The sequence below is a fragment of the Macaca nemestrina genome, chromosome 1, assembly GCF_043159975.1.
Source record: "Macaca nemestrina isolate mMacNem1 chromosome 1, mMacNem.hap1, whole genome shotgun sequence".
In the NCBI taxonomy this organism is placed as follows: Eukaryota; Metazoa; Chordata; class Mammalia; order Primates; family Cercopithecidae; genus Macaca; species Macaca nemestrina.
The window spans coordinates 84,260,736-84,276,440 of record NC_092125.1 but is presented as its reverse complement, the minus strand read 5'-3'; the positions used below and the strand labels follow the sequence as shown (position 1 = coordinate 84,276,440).

At 43.6% G+C, this 15,705-nt stretch overlaps 1 protein-coding gene across 1 annotated transcript in view; it reads right to left on the bottom strand.

The window, feature by feature from the left end:
- Positions 1–15,705, bottom strand: part of LOC139355932 (POLG alternative reading frame-like) — a 28,987-nt gene that overhangs the window by 3,363 nt on the left and 9,919 nt on the right. The window contains exon 2 of the mRNA XM_071068645.1: positions 10,966–11,046. The gene's annotated coding sequence lies outside the window, so the exon portion shown is untranslated. The remainder of the gene's footprint in view (positions 1–10,965; positions 11,047–15,705) is intronic.

Genomic DNA, 15,705 nt, shown 5'->3' with positions numbered 1-15,705 from the left:
AGCCAGTCTATTGGTCCTGCTCTGAAATGCTTATCAGAATGACCTACTCCTCTTCTCATCTCTTACCTGGCCTCCAACGGTAACTTTCTGTATGACCTTTCTCTTTCCCTTCCTGCACCTCTGTATTCTATTTGCTACGAAGCAGGCACAGATTAGATTATAGAATATAAATCAGATTAGGTTGCATTCTTGCTTAAATCTTCAGTGGCCTGCTACTGCTCTTGGTTAAATTCCACGTGTGTGGGCCCTGGCATTCCCCCTCTCTCCCCTCAGCACTGTGCTGCAGACCAGCCACCCCGGTCCATCAAGTCCTCCTCTGCCTTAGGATCATCGCATCTGTTCTTTCTGAAGCTTGAATTCTCTTCTCCCAGCTCTTAATAGGACTGTCTCACCATTCTTCTAAGGCAAACTTTCTAACCTTTCCCATGTCATTTTCTTCTTAGAAAATGATCATATTTGGCCAGGTGCAGTGGTTCACGCCTCTAATCCCTGCACTGTGGGAGGCCGAGGTGGGTGGACCACCTGAGGTCAGGAGTTCGAGACCAAACTAGCCAACATGATGAAACCCTGTCTCTACTAAAAATATAAAAAATTAGCCGGGCATGGTGGTGGGTGCTTGTAATCCAGCTACTTGGGAGGCCTGAGGCAGGAGAATCACTTGAACCTGGGAGGTGGAGGTTGCAGTGAGCTGAGATTGCACCACTGCACTCCAGCCTGGGCAACAAGAGTGAAACTGCATGTCAAAAAAGGTTGAGAGTTCAGGCTGGCCTGAAACTCTCAACCTCAGGTGATCTGCCTTCCTCGGCCTCCCAAAGTGCTGGGATAACAGGTGTGAGCCACCGCGCCTGTAATCCCAGCGCTTTTGGAGTGCCAAAACAGGCAGATGGCCAACGTGGAGAAACCCCATCTCTACAGAAATACAAAAATAAGCTGGGCATGATGGCGGGTGCCTCTAATTCCAGCTACTCAGGAGGCTGAGGCAGGAGAATCGCTTGAACCTGGGAGGTGGAGGTTGCAGTGAGCTGAGATCACGCCATTGCACTCCAGCCTGGGCAACAGAGTGAGACTCTGTCTCAGAAATATAAATAAATAAATAAATAAGCAAACAAACAAGAAATTTAAAAAATAAATCTAAAATTCATTACAGGCATACCTCATTTTATTATGTTTCACAGATGTGTTATTTACTATCTGAAGGTTTGTGGCAACCCTACTTTGAGCAAGTCATTTTTCTAATAGCATTTTGATAATTCTCACAGTATTTCAAACTTTTCTATTACTTTTTTTTTTTTTTTTGAGACGGAGTCTCGCTCAGTCGCCCAGGCTGGAGTGCAGTGGTGCGATCTTGGCTCACTGCAAGCTCTGCCTCCTGGGTTCACGCCATTCTCCTGCCTCAGCCTCCCAAGTAGGTGGGACTACAGGTGCCTGCCACCATGCCCGGCTACTTTTTTGTAGTTTTAGTAGAGATAGGGTTTCACCATGTTAGCCAAGATGGTCTCGATCTCCTGACCTCGTGATCCACCCACCTCGGCCTCCCAAAGTGCTGGGATTACAGGCGTGAGCCACCGCGCTTGGCTTTTTTTTTTTTTTTTTTTTTTTTAATGAGACAGAGTCTCACTCTGTCACCGAGGCTGGAGGGCCGTGGCACTGTGTCGGCTCGCTGCAACCTCCGTCTTCTGGGTTCAAGCAATTCTCCTGCCTTAGCCTCCTGAGTATCTGGGTTTACAGGCGTCTACCACCACACCTGGCTAGTTTTTCTATTTTTAGTAGAGACAGGGTTTCACCATGTTGGCCAGGCTGGTCTTGAACTCCTGACCTCAGGTTATCCACCCGCCTCGGCGTCCCAAGGTGCTGGGATTACAGGCATGAGCCACTGCGCCCAGCCTTTTCCATTACTATTATTATTTGAGACAGAGCCTCACTCTGTCGCCCAGGCTGGAGTGCAGTGGTGTGATCGTGGCTCACTGCAACCTCTGCCTCCCAGCTTCAAGCAATTCTCCTGCCCCAGCCTCCCGAGTAGCTAGAATTACAGGCATGTGCCACCACGCCCAGCTAATTGTTTTTGTATTTTTAGTAGAGATAGGGTTTCACCATTGTTGGCCAGGCTGGTCTCAAACTCCTGACCTCAAGTGATCTGCCTGCCTTGGCCAACCAAAGTGCTGGGATTATGGGCATGAGCCATTGCACCTGCCCTCCATTATTATTATTTCAGTTATGGTGATCTGTAATCAGTGATCTTGGATGTTACTATTGTAATTGTCTTGGGGAGCCATGAGCTGCACCTGTGTAAGATGGCAAACTTACTCTGTAAATGTCCTGTGTGTTCTGATGTCCACGGATCGGCTGTTCCCCCATTTTTCTTTCTCTCCTTGCACCTCCAATTCTCTAAGACACAACAATATTGAAATCCAGGCCAATTAATAGCCCCACAGTGACCTCTAAGTGTTCAAGTTAAAGGAAGAGTTGCACGTTTCTCACTTTCTTTTTTTTTTTTTTTTTTTTTTTTTTGAGACTGAGTCTGGCTCTGTCGCCCAGGCTGGAGTGCAGTGGCCGGATCTCAGCTCACTGCAAGCTCCGCCTCCCGGGTTTACGCCATTCTCCTGCCTCAGCCTCCGGAGTAGCTGGGACCACAGGCGCCCACCACCTCGCCCGGCTAGTTTTTTGTATTTTTTAGTAGAGACGGGGTTTCACCGTGTTAGCCAGGATGGTCTCGATCTCCTGACCTTGTGTTCCGCCCGTCTCAGCCTCCCAAAGTGCTGGGATTACAGGCTTGAGCCACCGTGCCCGGCTACGTTTCTCACTTTCAATCGAAAGCTAGAAATGATTTTGCTTAGTCAGGAAGGCATGTCGAAAGCCAAGATAGGCCAAAAGCTAGGCCTCTTGCACCAAACAGTTAACCAGGTTGTGAAAGCAAAGGGAAAGTTATTGAAGAAAATTAAAAGGGCTACTCCAGTGAGTACACGAATGATAAGAAACAGAATAGCCCTCTTGCTGATAAGGAAAACATTTTAGTGGTCTGGACAGATCAAACCAGCTACAACATTCTCTTAAGCCAAAGCCTGATCCAGATCACAGTCCTAGCTGTCTTCAGTTCTCTGAAGCCTGAGAGAGGTGAGGAACTACAGAAGAAAAGTTTGAAGTGAGCAGAGGTTGGTTAATGAAGTTTAAGTAACGAAGTCATCTCTGTAACAAAAAGTGCAAGATAAAGCATCAGGTGATCCAAAAGATCTAAGATAATTGATGAAGGTGGCTAAACTAAAAAACAGATTTTTGTTGTAGATTAAACAGTTTTTATTTGAAGGAAATGCCATCTAAGACTTTCATAGCTAGAGAAGAGAAATCAGTGCCTGGCTTCAAGTTTCAAAGGACAGGATGATTCTCTTGGTAGGGGCTAACACAGCTGTGACTTTAAATGGAAGTCAGTGCTTATTTACTGTTCTGAAAATCCTAGGGCCTTTAAGAATTATGCTAAATCTACTCTGCCTGTGCTCTATATAAATGGAACAACAAAGCCTGGATGACAGTACATCTGTTTAGAGCATGGGTTACTTTTTTTTTTTTTTTTGAGGCATAGTTTCGCTCTTGTTGCCTAGGCTGGAGTACAATGGCACCATCTCGGCTCACCACAACCTCTGCCTCCCGGGTTCAACTGATTGTCCTGCCTCAGCCTCCCAAGTAGCTGGGATTACAGGCATGCGCCACCACATCCAGCTCATTTTGTATTTTCAGTAGAGATGGGGTTTTTCCATGTTGGTCAGACTGGTCTCAAACTTGTGACCTCAGGTGATCCACCCGCCTCAGCCTCCCCAAGTGCTGGGATTACAGGCGTGAGCTACGGTTTTTTGTTTTTGAATCTCGCTCTTGTTGCCCAGCTGGAGTGCAGTGGTGTGATCTCGGCTCACTGCAACCTCCGCCTCCCGGGTTCAAGCGATTCTCCTGCCTTAGCCTCTTGGGTAGCTGGGATTACAGGTGCCTGCCACCACACCCGGCCAAGTTTTGTACTTTTAGTAGAGATGGAGTGTCACCATGTTGGCCAGGCTGGTCTCAAACTCCTGACCTCAGGTGACCTGCCCACCTCAGCCTCCCAAAGTCCTGGGATTACAGGTGTGAGCCACTGCACCCAGTCGCATGGTTTACTATTTTAAGCTTGCTGTGGAGACTACTGCTAAAAAAAAAAAAAAAAAAGATTCCTTTCAAAACATTATTGTTCATTGACAGTGCACTTAGTTGCCCGAGAGCTCTGATGGAGATGAACGAGGAGATTAATGTTATTTTCATGCTTGCTAACACAACATTCTGCAGCCTGTGGATCAATGAGCAATTTCAACTTTTTTTTTTTTTGAGATGGGGTCCTACCCTGTCACCCAGGTTGAATGCAGTGGTGCAGTCTCAGGTCACTACAACCTCCACCTCTGAGGCTCAAGTGATCCTCCTACCTCAGCTTCCCCAGGAGCTGGGACTACAAGTGCATGCCACCACACCTGGCTAATTTTTTTTGTATTTTTGGTAGAGGCAGGGTTTTGTCAGGTGCCCCAGACTGGTCTCAAACTCCTGAGCCCAGGCGATCCACCCTGCCCTAATTTCAACTTTCAAATCTTATTATTTAAGAAATACATTTCAGGCCGGGAATGGTGGCTCATGCCTGTAATGCCAGCACTTTGGGAAGCTGAGGCGGGTGGATCATCTGAGGTCAGGAGTTCGAGACCAGCCTGGCTAACATGGTGAAACCCCATCTCTACTAAAAATAAAAAATTAGCCAAGTGTTGCAGCACACACCCATAATCCTGGCTACTCGGGAGGCTGAGGCAGGAGAATCGCTTGAACCCAGGAGGTGAAGGTTGCAGTGAGCCAAGATCACACCATTGGACTCCAGCCTGGGCAACAAGAGTGAAACTCTGTCAAAAAAAAGAAGAGAGAAAGAGAAGAGAAGAAAAGAGGTGAGACATTGCATAAGGCTATAGCTGCTATAGCAAGTGATTCCTCAGATGGATCTGGGCAAAATGGTGTAAAATCCTTCTGGAAAGGATTCACCATTCTAGATGTCACTTAAAACTTTCACGATTCATGGGAGGAGTCAAAACATCAGCATTAACCAGAGTTTGGAAGAAGTAGATTCCAACACTTATGGATAACTTTTAGGAGTTCAAGACTTCAGTGGAAAAAGTAACTGCAGATGTGATGGAAATAGAGAACTAGAGCCTGAATTTGGCTGAATTGCTGCAATCTGATGGTAAAACTTTAATGGTTAAGGAGTTGCTTCTCATGGATTAGCAAAGAAAGTGGCTTATTGAGAAGGAATCTACTTCTGGTGAAATTGCTGTGAACATTGTTGAAATAACAAGAAAATATTTAGAATATTACATAAATTTAGTTGATAAAGCAGTGTCAGGGTTGAGGATCGATTCCAATTTTAAAAGAAGTACTACTGTGGGTAAAATGCTGTCATTCTTCTGGTAGATTGAGAATATTACTCTACAGAGATCACCTACCACAAGGACAAGGGACTTGAGTTACCAGGGACCCCCAAACTACCTGGTACATTTCATTGGTTGGTTGATTGATTGATTGATTGGCAGGGTCTCATTCGGTTGTCCAGGCTGGAGTGCAGTGGCACAATCATAGCTCACTGCATCCTCAAACTCCTGGGCTCAAGGGATCCTCCCACCTTATTCTCCTGAGTAGATAGTACTACAGGCATCTGCCACCACAATCAGCTAATTTTTAAAATGTTTAGTAGAGATGGGGTCTTGTTTTGTTGCCCTGGCTGGTCTTGAACTCCTGGGCTTAAGCAGTCCTCCTGCCTTGGCCTCCCAAAGTGCTGAGATTATAGGTGTGAGCCACTGAGCCTGGCCCTGGTATCATTTTTTAGTAGTAGTTCAAGCAGTGTTGTTTCCATTTTTCTAGTATTGAAAAAGAAAGTGAATTCTTTTTTATTTTTTTTTGAGATGGAGTCTCACTTTGTTGCCCAAGATGGAGTGCAGTGGTGTGATCTTGTCTCACTGCAACCTCCACCTCCTGGGTTCAGTAGGGACCACATGGCTCCCTATTAAGACGGTAAGCTTTCCCAAGTCCACTTTCTACACTGACATCCACCCACAGCATGACCCATCCTGTATACATTGTTCCAAGGCCTCATGGAGGGAGTGCTCCCTACTGTTAGTCTCCAAATGCAGCCCAGGAAGTCACCCCCTGCTAAGGTTGCCAGATAAAATGGTGCGTGGGCATACTTACACTAGAAAATAATTAGTTGTTTATCTGAAATTCAAATTTAGCTGAGCATCGTATGTTTTGATTTGCTATATCTGGCAGACTTAACCCCCTGCTATAGTGCTGTTTCTTTCAACTCTCCATGGCCCCAGCTCCTGGTTGTTGACACTGTTCTGAGCTGTTCATTAGCATCTGAACCTGGCTTCCTTCCATGGGCCTGAAGGCTGGTGTCCACTTGCATTCTTGCCACATCCATCCTTCCCTTTCTAGCAAGAGAATTTTTCCATGTATACGTCTCCATATTGCAGGTTAAGAGTTTCCAGGCCCTCTCAGGTCCCTTAACTGTTGTCTTTCCTGGACATTTAGAACTCTCCACAGACAGGGCAGAGCTTATAATAGCTGAGATTACTCTGGTCTCCCTCCTAGATACTCTGCCAAGAGACCTACCCCATGGAGCCATCGGGTTCTTGTCACAGTTTATGGTACAAAGCTTGCTGTGAAAGTTGACAGTGCTATCCAAGTTCAATTCCTAATTAGTTCTTCACCAAGCAGAACCTACCCAGTGACAATCCCTAGGCATAACCAGGATAAAAGAGGACCAAATGGGAACGGCAGGGACTTTGAAGTCAAATGGGGCTGAGTTTGAATCCCAGCACTGGCCCTTATTACTAGGGGAGTATTAACCCCTCTGGATCCTAGATTCCTTGTCTGTAAAATGAGTAAAATTACCTTAAAGTACAATCATAGTCCTACCTTGTTAGGTTGCTATAAGGATTAGAGAATATGAAGATGGAGTACCTGACACAGAGTCCAGGCTCCACTAGTGATGATCCGTTGTATCATACCCATCTTTACTGCTTTCAAAAGAGTGATACAGTCTTTATTATTACAATTTAAAATAGCTGTATTAATGCTTCTCAAACATGTCTGTGAAATGTGACCTTTTTGAAGCATGAAGTTCAGGTTACCTTTAGGAGGATTTGTCATTCTTTATTTGACTCTGGTCCTTTGCTACATAGCTAGTCAGTGTCACACAGAGAATAGTATGGGCCAGTACTTCTACATAAGATTTAAGGAAGATGCTTAATTAAGCAATAGCTGGCTGGGTGTGGTGACTTACACCTGTAATCCTAGCACTTTGAGAGGCCAAAGTGGGTGGATCACTTGAGGTCAGGAGTTCGAGACCAGCCTTGCCAACATGGTGAAACGCTACCTCTACTAAAAATACAAAAATTAGCCAGAAATCACTTGAACCTGGGAGGTGGACGTTGCAGTGAGCTGAGATCGTGTCACTGCACTCCAGCCTGGGCAACAGAGCAAGACCCAATCTAAAAAAATTAAAAAATAAAAAAAGGAATAGCCACATTATTAGAAGCCCCTCAATGTCCCCAGTCTGTGAGGTAGAAAAGTAATTGCAGCATCAGGAGAGTAGAAGATTTCTCCAGACTGATTCCACAGGAGAAAGAGAAACAGACTCTGCCAAGGCAGTCTTCTGTCCTATGAGTGGTATCTTTCCCTCTCAGTCATCAAGGATGCCCCACTGCTACTCAAAAGCGACAGGAAAAGTTATCAGTTATCTTGGGATTATAGTTTTGTGTTTCCTTGAGGGTGATCACCTCTTTCTTCCTTCTAGGTTTCCTTTTTTTTTTTTTTTTTTTTTTTAAGACAGAGTCTCACTCTATTGTCCAGGTTGGAGTGCAGTGGCACGATCTTGGCTCAACCTCTGCCTCCCAGGTTGAAGCGATTCTCCCTGCCTCAGCCTCCTGGGTAGCTGGGATTACAGGTGTGTGCCACCCACACATGGCTAATTTTTGTGTTTTTAGTAGAGATGAGGTTTCACCATGTTGGTCAGGCTGGTCTCGAACTCCTGACCTCAGGTGATCCACCTGCCTCGGCTTCCCAAAGTGCTGGGATTACAGGCGTGAGCCACTGTGCCCGGCCATATTTCTTGAACACCCAAAGTAACTTAAGTCACACATATTTACCAGGAGTCAATGATGAAAGAGAGGTCCATTGGAAATAAGGTAACATTATTTCCATGGACATTAAATGCGGGTGATACAGATATTAGTAAAAGTTGTTTTTTTTTGTTTGTTTTTGTGTGTGTGTGTGTTTTTTTTTTTTTTTTTTTGAGATGGAGTCTCGTTCTGTCACCCAGGCTGGAGTGCAGTGGCACCATCTCAGCTCACTGCAACCTCCACTTCCTGGGTTCAGTGATTCTTCTGCCTGAGCCTCCCGAGTAACTGTGACTACATGCGTGAGCCACCACGCCCGGCTAATTGTTGTACTTTTAGTAGAGACGGGGTGTCACCATATTGGCCAAGCTGGTCTTGAACTCCTAGACCTTGTGATGCACCCACCTTGGCCTCCCAAAATGCTGGGATTATAGGCGTGAGCCACGGCGCCCGGCTAGTGAAAGTCATTCTATATCCACTATTGCCTCCATAAATTTTCTTTCTTTTCTTTTTTTTAAATAGTGAAAGGATCTTGCTCTGCTGATTAGGGTGGAATAACATTCAACTCCTGGGCTCAAGTCATCCTCCCACCTAAGCCTCCTGAGTAGCTAGGATTACAGGCATATGCCACCATGTTTGGATAATTTTTAAATTTTTTTTCCCATAGAGATGTCACATAGAGATGGGATCTTGCTATGTTGGCCAGGCTGGTCTCAAACTCCTGGCCTCAAGTGATCATCCTGCCTCAGCCTCCCAAAGCATTGGGATTATTAGGTATGAGCCACTGTGCCCAGCACTCCTACAAATTTTCATGTGTGGATATGAAATCACCTGACTCCCTAATAGGCCCAATGGTTGAAAATTTAAAGGTTAACATATTTATCAGAAATGAGAAAATAGGCCAGATGTGGTAGCTCATGCCTATAATCCCAGCACTTTGGGAGGCCAAGGTGGGCGGATCACCTGAGGTCAGGAGTTTGAGACCAGCCTGGCCAACATGGCGAAACCCTGTCTCTACTAAAAATACAAAAAATTAGCCAGGTATGGTGACCTGTGCCTGTAGTCTCAGCTACTTGGGAAGCTGAGACAGGAGAATTGCTTGAACCTGGGAGGTGGAGGTTGCAGTGAGCCACTGCACTCCATCCTGGGCAACAGAGCGAGACTCCATCTCAAAAAAAAATTATGTATAATAATATATGTATAATTTGTGTTATTACATTATATATGTTATATATTATATATAAATAAGAACATTATTATTAGAGAGTCCATCATATGGTTGAGAAAAACATAGCTAATATTTATTGTGCATTTATGGTGTGCCAGGCCCTGTGTTGAATGTTAGATGCGCTTTCTCAATAATGTGTTTATTATTCTGCCTCAGTTACAGTTGAGGAAATAGGCTAAGGAAGGTCGGTAAGGAAGGTAACTGACCAGGCTGGCAAGTGGCAGGGCTGGAACTCCACCCTGAATATGCTCAGTAGCCCAGGCTCTGCTGTCCATATAATTCACAAGCATTTATTCAACTAAGATTAGTCACAGACAGTTATCAGAAATTTACCTTTAAAATCTTAAAAATGGCCACACTTAATTTTTTTCTTTTCTTTTCTTTTCTTTTTTTTTTTGAGACAGTCTTGCTCTGTCTCCCAGGCTAGAGTGCTGTGGTGCCATCTTGGCTCACTGCAACCTCCACCTCCCGAGTTCAAGTAATTCTCCTGCCTCAGCCTCCTGAGTAGCTGGGATTACAGATGCCTGCTACTGTGCCTGGCTAATTTTTGTATTTTTAGTAGAGACAAGGTTTCACCATCTTGGCCAGACTGGTCTCAAACTCCTGACCACCTGCCTCGGTCTCCCACTCGGCCTCCCAAAGTGCTGGGATTACAGGCATGAGCCACCACGCCCAGCCTGATCATATTTTTACCTATCAAGAATTGGTCCATTTTTCTAGAGTGTCATATAAATATACTAATAACCTCACAACAAGTTGCTGAAATTGATAAATATATATATATATATATCAAAGATTATAATGCATAATGTTAAAAGCTGCAGTAATTTTCAAAGAAAGTACTACCTAGATACAAGAATCCTCCAGTAAGGAAGGTGAATAACCACCCATTTGCCATGAATCAGCAGTTAGCATATTAGTGGTGCTTCACAAATACTTTTTTGTCATTTTTGAGGTGTAGAAGCACTGCTATTCCATAGCTCCTAGAGAGATGAAGTGGCCAGGATAAACTCAGAAGCGCAGGGAGCCACAGCCATAGGATCCCAGAGCTCAGTCGCTCTGCTCCCTGGAATGTGTTTTTCAAAACTGCAGTGTGAGGCTGAAGGGCCAGCACACTGGACCCAGGCTTATGAAATGGACAAGACCAATGTGAAAGGGTCTGGTTCTTTGCAGGTGCTCATTAAATGTGGTTTTCCCCTTCTCTTATTCAATAAACAGCTGTTTGGTGTGTGTCAGCTCCTATTTATTGCTACATTAGAAAATAATAGCATTATTCTCACATAGAGCATCTATGAGTAGAGCTGACAAGACCAACATAGGGCAACAGTGCTTTCTGTGGCATTTGCATAGAAAGTGCACCCTTCGAATAGGCAGTATGCCTGGAGCTGTTTGGAGTTTAGCCTGAGACTCAAATCTGCCAAAGTCTTTTCTTCTGAGAAAGCTACCCTGTTTGTGATTGCTATATTCCAGTTTATGTGACAGCCATTTTTTTGTTTCCTAGCAGTCCACAGATACATCATTGGAAATTGTGGTTTGGAGCATCATTTAAGGGTTTTTTTATTTTTTAATACTCACCTGGTTTAAATGACACTGCTCTTCCGTTTATCATCTTCAGTATAGCATCTGTTTTTTATTCATCTTGTATCTGTACTTTACCTACTAAAGTAGGGGGCCATTATTCAATGAAATTATCATGAGAATCATTTCAAAACTTTACCACTTTAGTTTGTTGGTGGTGTTTATATGAAACAGACCCCTCAGATTGTTGATGATTGTATAAATTGATAAAACCTCTTTTGAAAGCAATTTGCAAATGCATCAAGAATCATGAGCATATTCATACTCTGAGCCTATAATTCAGCATCTAGAATCTAAACCAAGGAAAAATAAAAATAAAAATGTATGTCTAATGGTATCTATTGCAGATTTATTAATAGTGCAAAAGTATAAACAAATAGACATATGATTAATATATTTTAGTAACCCCCAAGTGAAATAGCCTGCCATTAAAATGCTATCCTTAATAAGTTTTACAAGAAATGTTTTTAAAAATGTTTTTAAAATTGTAATGTTGGCCAGGTGTGGTGGCTCACGGCTGTAATCTCAGCACTTTGGGATGCCAAGGTGGGAGGATCACATGAGACCAGGAGTTCAAAACCAGCCTGTACAACATGGCAAGACCCCATCACAAAGAAAAAAAGACATTGTAATGTGGGTTGGAGAAAATGAGATATAAAATTTTATATTTATTTTATGCTGGGAAAATTATACACAAGTATATACCCATATGCCAGGATGGTGATATTATGGGTGATATGTTTTTCTTCCTACTTTTCCAAAAGTTTTTAATGTGATTACATTATTTTTATAGTGGAAAGATTTTTAATAATTAAAAAAAATCATAAGTGCAAGTAGAACCATATGCCATTATGAGGAGAATTTTTAAAACTAAAGATACCAGGATACGTGGCCTGACTTACAGCCTAACAATAGGACACAGGGTTTGAAATTGAAACTATTCCCCCAAATCCAACACATACACATATCCATAGATAAATTGGCAATGATGTCTGTAAACCAAAAGTGATTTGGGTAACTCAAGCTTGTTTGAGGGAACCCCTCCAGACATTATGTTGGCAGGAACTATGGCCACCCATGGTGCCATACATAACCCCGGTACAAGCTGTCAGGGAACCAAATAAAACTGATATACCCTCATGTGGCTCAAACAGTGAGTCTTTTCAGCAGTTGTTCTGCCCAGGAAACTTCTCTGTTGGTAGTGTCATCATTCTATACAAAGGCAAGTCTGGCCAGTCCTAACTAACAAATACCAGTACAAAGGCATTACAATGTCTTATCCATGATTTAGAAGCTTTGTGTTAGTGTTCAGATGACCACATTCTTCTACTTTTCCTCTCTCCCAGGACATTCACTCAGCCTGTCCTGGGAGAAGAGCCTTCCTCCTAGTCCCTGCATTCAGCAGTGCATCTGGGGTGATGGTGCAGTGGAGAATGGCTCGTTATTAGTTTCTGGACACTGTCTCTCTCTCTCTATCTCTCTCTCTCTCTTATTGTATAAACTCCAAATTAAGTTTTAATAAAAAGATATTGGTGAATATCTTGAAGATTCATTCATTCATTTGGTCATTTCTTCATTTATTAAAGGATTCATTAAAACAAACATAATAGGCTGGGCACAGTGGCTCACCCCTGTAATCCCAGCATTTTGGGAGGCCAAGGTGGGTGGATCACCAGGGGTCAGGAGTTCAAGACCAGCCTGACCAATATAGTGAAACTCCGTCTCTACTAAAAATACAAAAATTAGCTGGGCATCATGGTGTGCGCCTGCAATCCCAGCTACTCAGGAAGCTGAGACAGGAAAATTGCTTGAACCTAGGAGGTGGAGGTTGCAGTGAGCCAAGGTGGCACCACTGCACTCCAGCCTGGGCAAGTAAGCGAGACTCTATCTCAAAAAATACAAACAAACAAAAACAAAACAACAGGCATAATTTATTACATACTGGAATTAAAGAACACAGAAAACCACCACCCTTCTTTCAGTTTATAGGCTACATCAGGCTCACAGATAAAAATCTAAGGATCTTTGGCATGGTATTTCAGAAATTACTGGGGAAGCTGGCGGGGTTGGGGGGTGGTGGTGGAAGTGGGGGCTGTGATGGGTGTGCTTAGGACTTGGTAATGAGAGTGAGATGGGACCACGTGTTCCTTAGGGAGTAGGGCTCAGATGGGGGAAGGGGAGAGACTCTGGGAATTGCTGAAGGGAGTGGGACTCAGGGCAGTGGCCCAGGAAGGTCTTTTGAGGGCTGCTAACTACTGGTGAGCTGAGTTTAGCTTGAAACTTAAAGGGAGATTCAGAAAAGAGACGAAAGAAGACAAATGTCACATACTAGACAATTTTGCTTAAGTCTCTCTCTTGAGTGAGGGAACAGTAGGACTGCTGCTTTTTCTTCCTGAATCCACCTAGGCAGTTTGGTCCCCTTTGGGTAGATCTGCAAATAGGGAAGTGTTCATGGCCCCCTGCCCAGGAGGCTTCCTAGGAATTTGTTGAGCAAATTTCTTTGATACCCAGGATTTGATATTTGCCAAGAGTCAGCCTGAGCAAATTCCTAACTGTTGAACATGAAAGCAAAATTCTCAGAGTCGGCCAGCTCTGCTAATTGCATCTTTCCCTAGCAGAGACTTGCAGTGGTACAGGCTATTTCTTCATCCACTAAGCACATGCTTCTTGGCCTATGTGGTGGTCTAGCCTTTGCATTCTTGCCTTTGAGAAGATTCCTGGAGAGTACCAGGCAAGATTCTTCTCCAGCGTAGGAGGTGGGATGGCAGGCAAGAGGATGAGCTTTCCAGTTCTTTTTTGTCTGTATTAATTCTACTCCTCCCCTTCTAGGGTCTTCCTTTCTCTCTTCATCTCCCTTTTCCCCTCTTTTTTCTCTACCCTCTTACTCCCTATTCTGGCCAAGTGGATTAGGAAGTAGGGAGGGAATGGTCAGGGCTGGGAAGTCTATTCTTATTTATTTTTCTTTTTATAGCAAATACCAAGCTTCCTTCATGGAAGCACATGGGAAATTACACCCCTGGGTTGCTGAGGCCACTTAATTTAAAAAGTAAGCCCAGTCTGGAATATATCAGTTGAGTGAAGTGTCCATCCCTGGTGAATGGTCCTCAGACGCCTGCCATGTCTTGGAGAAAAGCTGGGGCTCACAGAGTGCTGCTGCCCCTGCCTTGCACACATGTGCAAGGGTTGGTGGTGCTGGGGACCAGGCTTAGGTGGAAGGGAGGCCAGCCCTTCCAGAGGTGAATATTCTGAACTCAGCCTCTCTAACTCTAATTAACTTAAAATGAAAGATTTTGTCTGGGAGCAGTGTCTCATGCCTGTAATCCCAAAACTTTGGGATGCTGAGATGGGAGGATAGTTTGAGGGCAGGGGTTCAAGACCAGCCTTGGTAATGTAGTGTGATGGTTAATATTTGGTGTCAACTTGATTGAAAGATGCCTAGATAGCTGGTACAGTATTGCTTCTGGGTGTGCCTGTGAGGGTGTTGCCAGAGAAGATTAACATTTGAGTCAGTGGACTGGGAGAGAAAGACCCACTCTCAATGTGGGTGGCACCATCCAATTGGTCGCCAGCATGGCTGAAACAAAGCAGACAGAAGAAGGTGGAATAAGATTACTTGCTGAATCTTCTGGCTTTCATCTTTCCTCTGTGCTAGATGCTTCCGGCCCTTAAGCATCAGACTCCAGGTTCTTTGGCTTTTGGACTCTTGCAGTTACACCAGTGGTTTCCCAGGAACTCTTCAGCCTTGGGCCACAGACTGAAGGCTGCACTGTCGGCTTCCCTGCTTTTGAGATTTTGTGACTTGGACTGAGCCATCTGGCTTCCTTGCTCCTCAGCTTGCGGCCGGCCTATCGTGGGACTTTGCCTTGGGATCGTGTGAGTCAATTGTCCTTAATAAACTGCCTTTCATATATACATCTATCCTATTAGTTCTGTCCCTCTGGAGAACTCTGACTGCTGATATACATAGCAAGAAGAAAGACACATTGGAAAATAGAGAATAGATCAAGAAAACAATCCACTCATAATTCCATTACCCTATCACTACCACTAGTAGCATTCCAAAAAGGTTTTCATTATTAATTCAGTTTGGTGCTATAGTGGGTACATAGGGTCAAGGGGAAGGTACCTGCAAAGTCTAAGTGAAGCAAAGACTATCCTTTGAGAATGAAATTAGGAAGAATTGTTGAGATCAGCCCTCTATAGCAATGGCCCAATCTATGAAACTGAAATAAATTTGCTGAGACATTTCACCGTTCTCATCTGTAAAATGGCAATAATATTTGAATTCCCTCCTTTTCAGATTTGTTGTAAGATTAAAATAAAATAATAAAAAAGAACAAATTGTAAAGTCATTAGTAAATGAATGTATCCTACTGTGTCATGATTATCCAATTTATTTAAATGACATAGGCAATCAAATTTCATAATTCAGGATTTAAAAAATTGTACTTGGGGCCTCTCAATTCCTTTCCTGTCTGATTTGATGAAATATAAAAGGTAGGTAATTGGTGAATAAGTCTTGTTTCTTACAGGTCATATACATCTGGTTGGAAATAAAATAAAGATATGGCAGACTAATGCCTATTTGTACGCGCTTTTAGAACTTCTCTACCGTACTGTAGCACCATGAGATGATTAGTGTTAGTAACTAATGCTATGGAAGTATGAGAATAATAAAGAATGATGAAAACAAGAAGAATAAAGAAAAGTAGAATACTTATACTTTATTACAGTTTT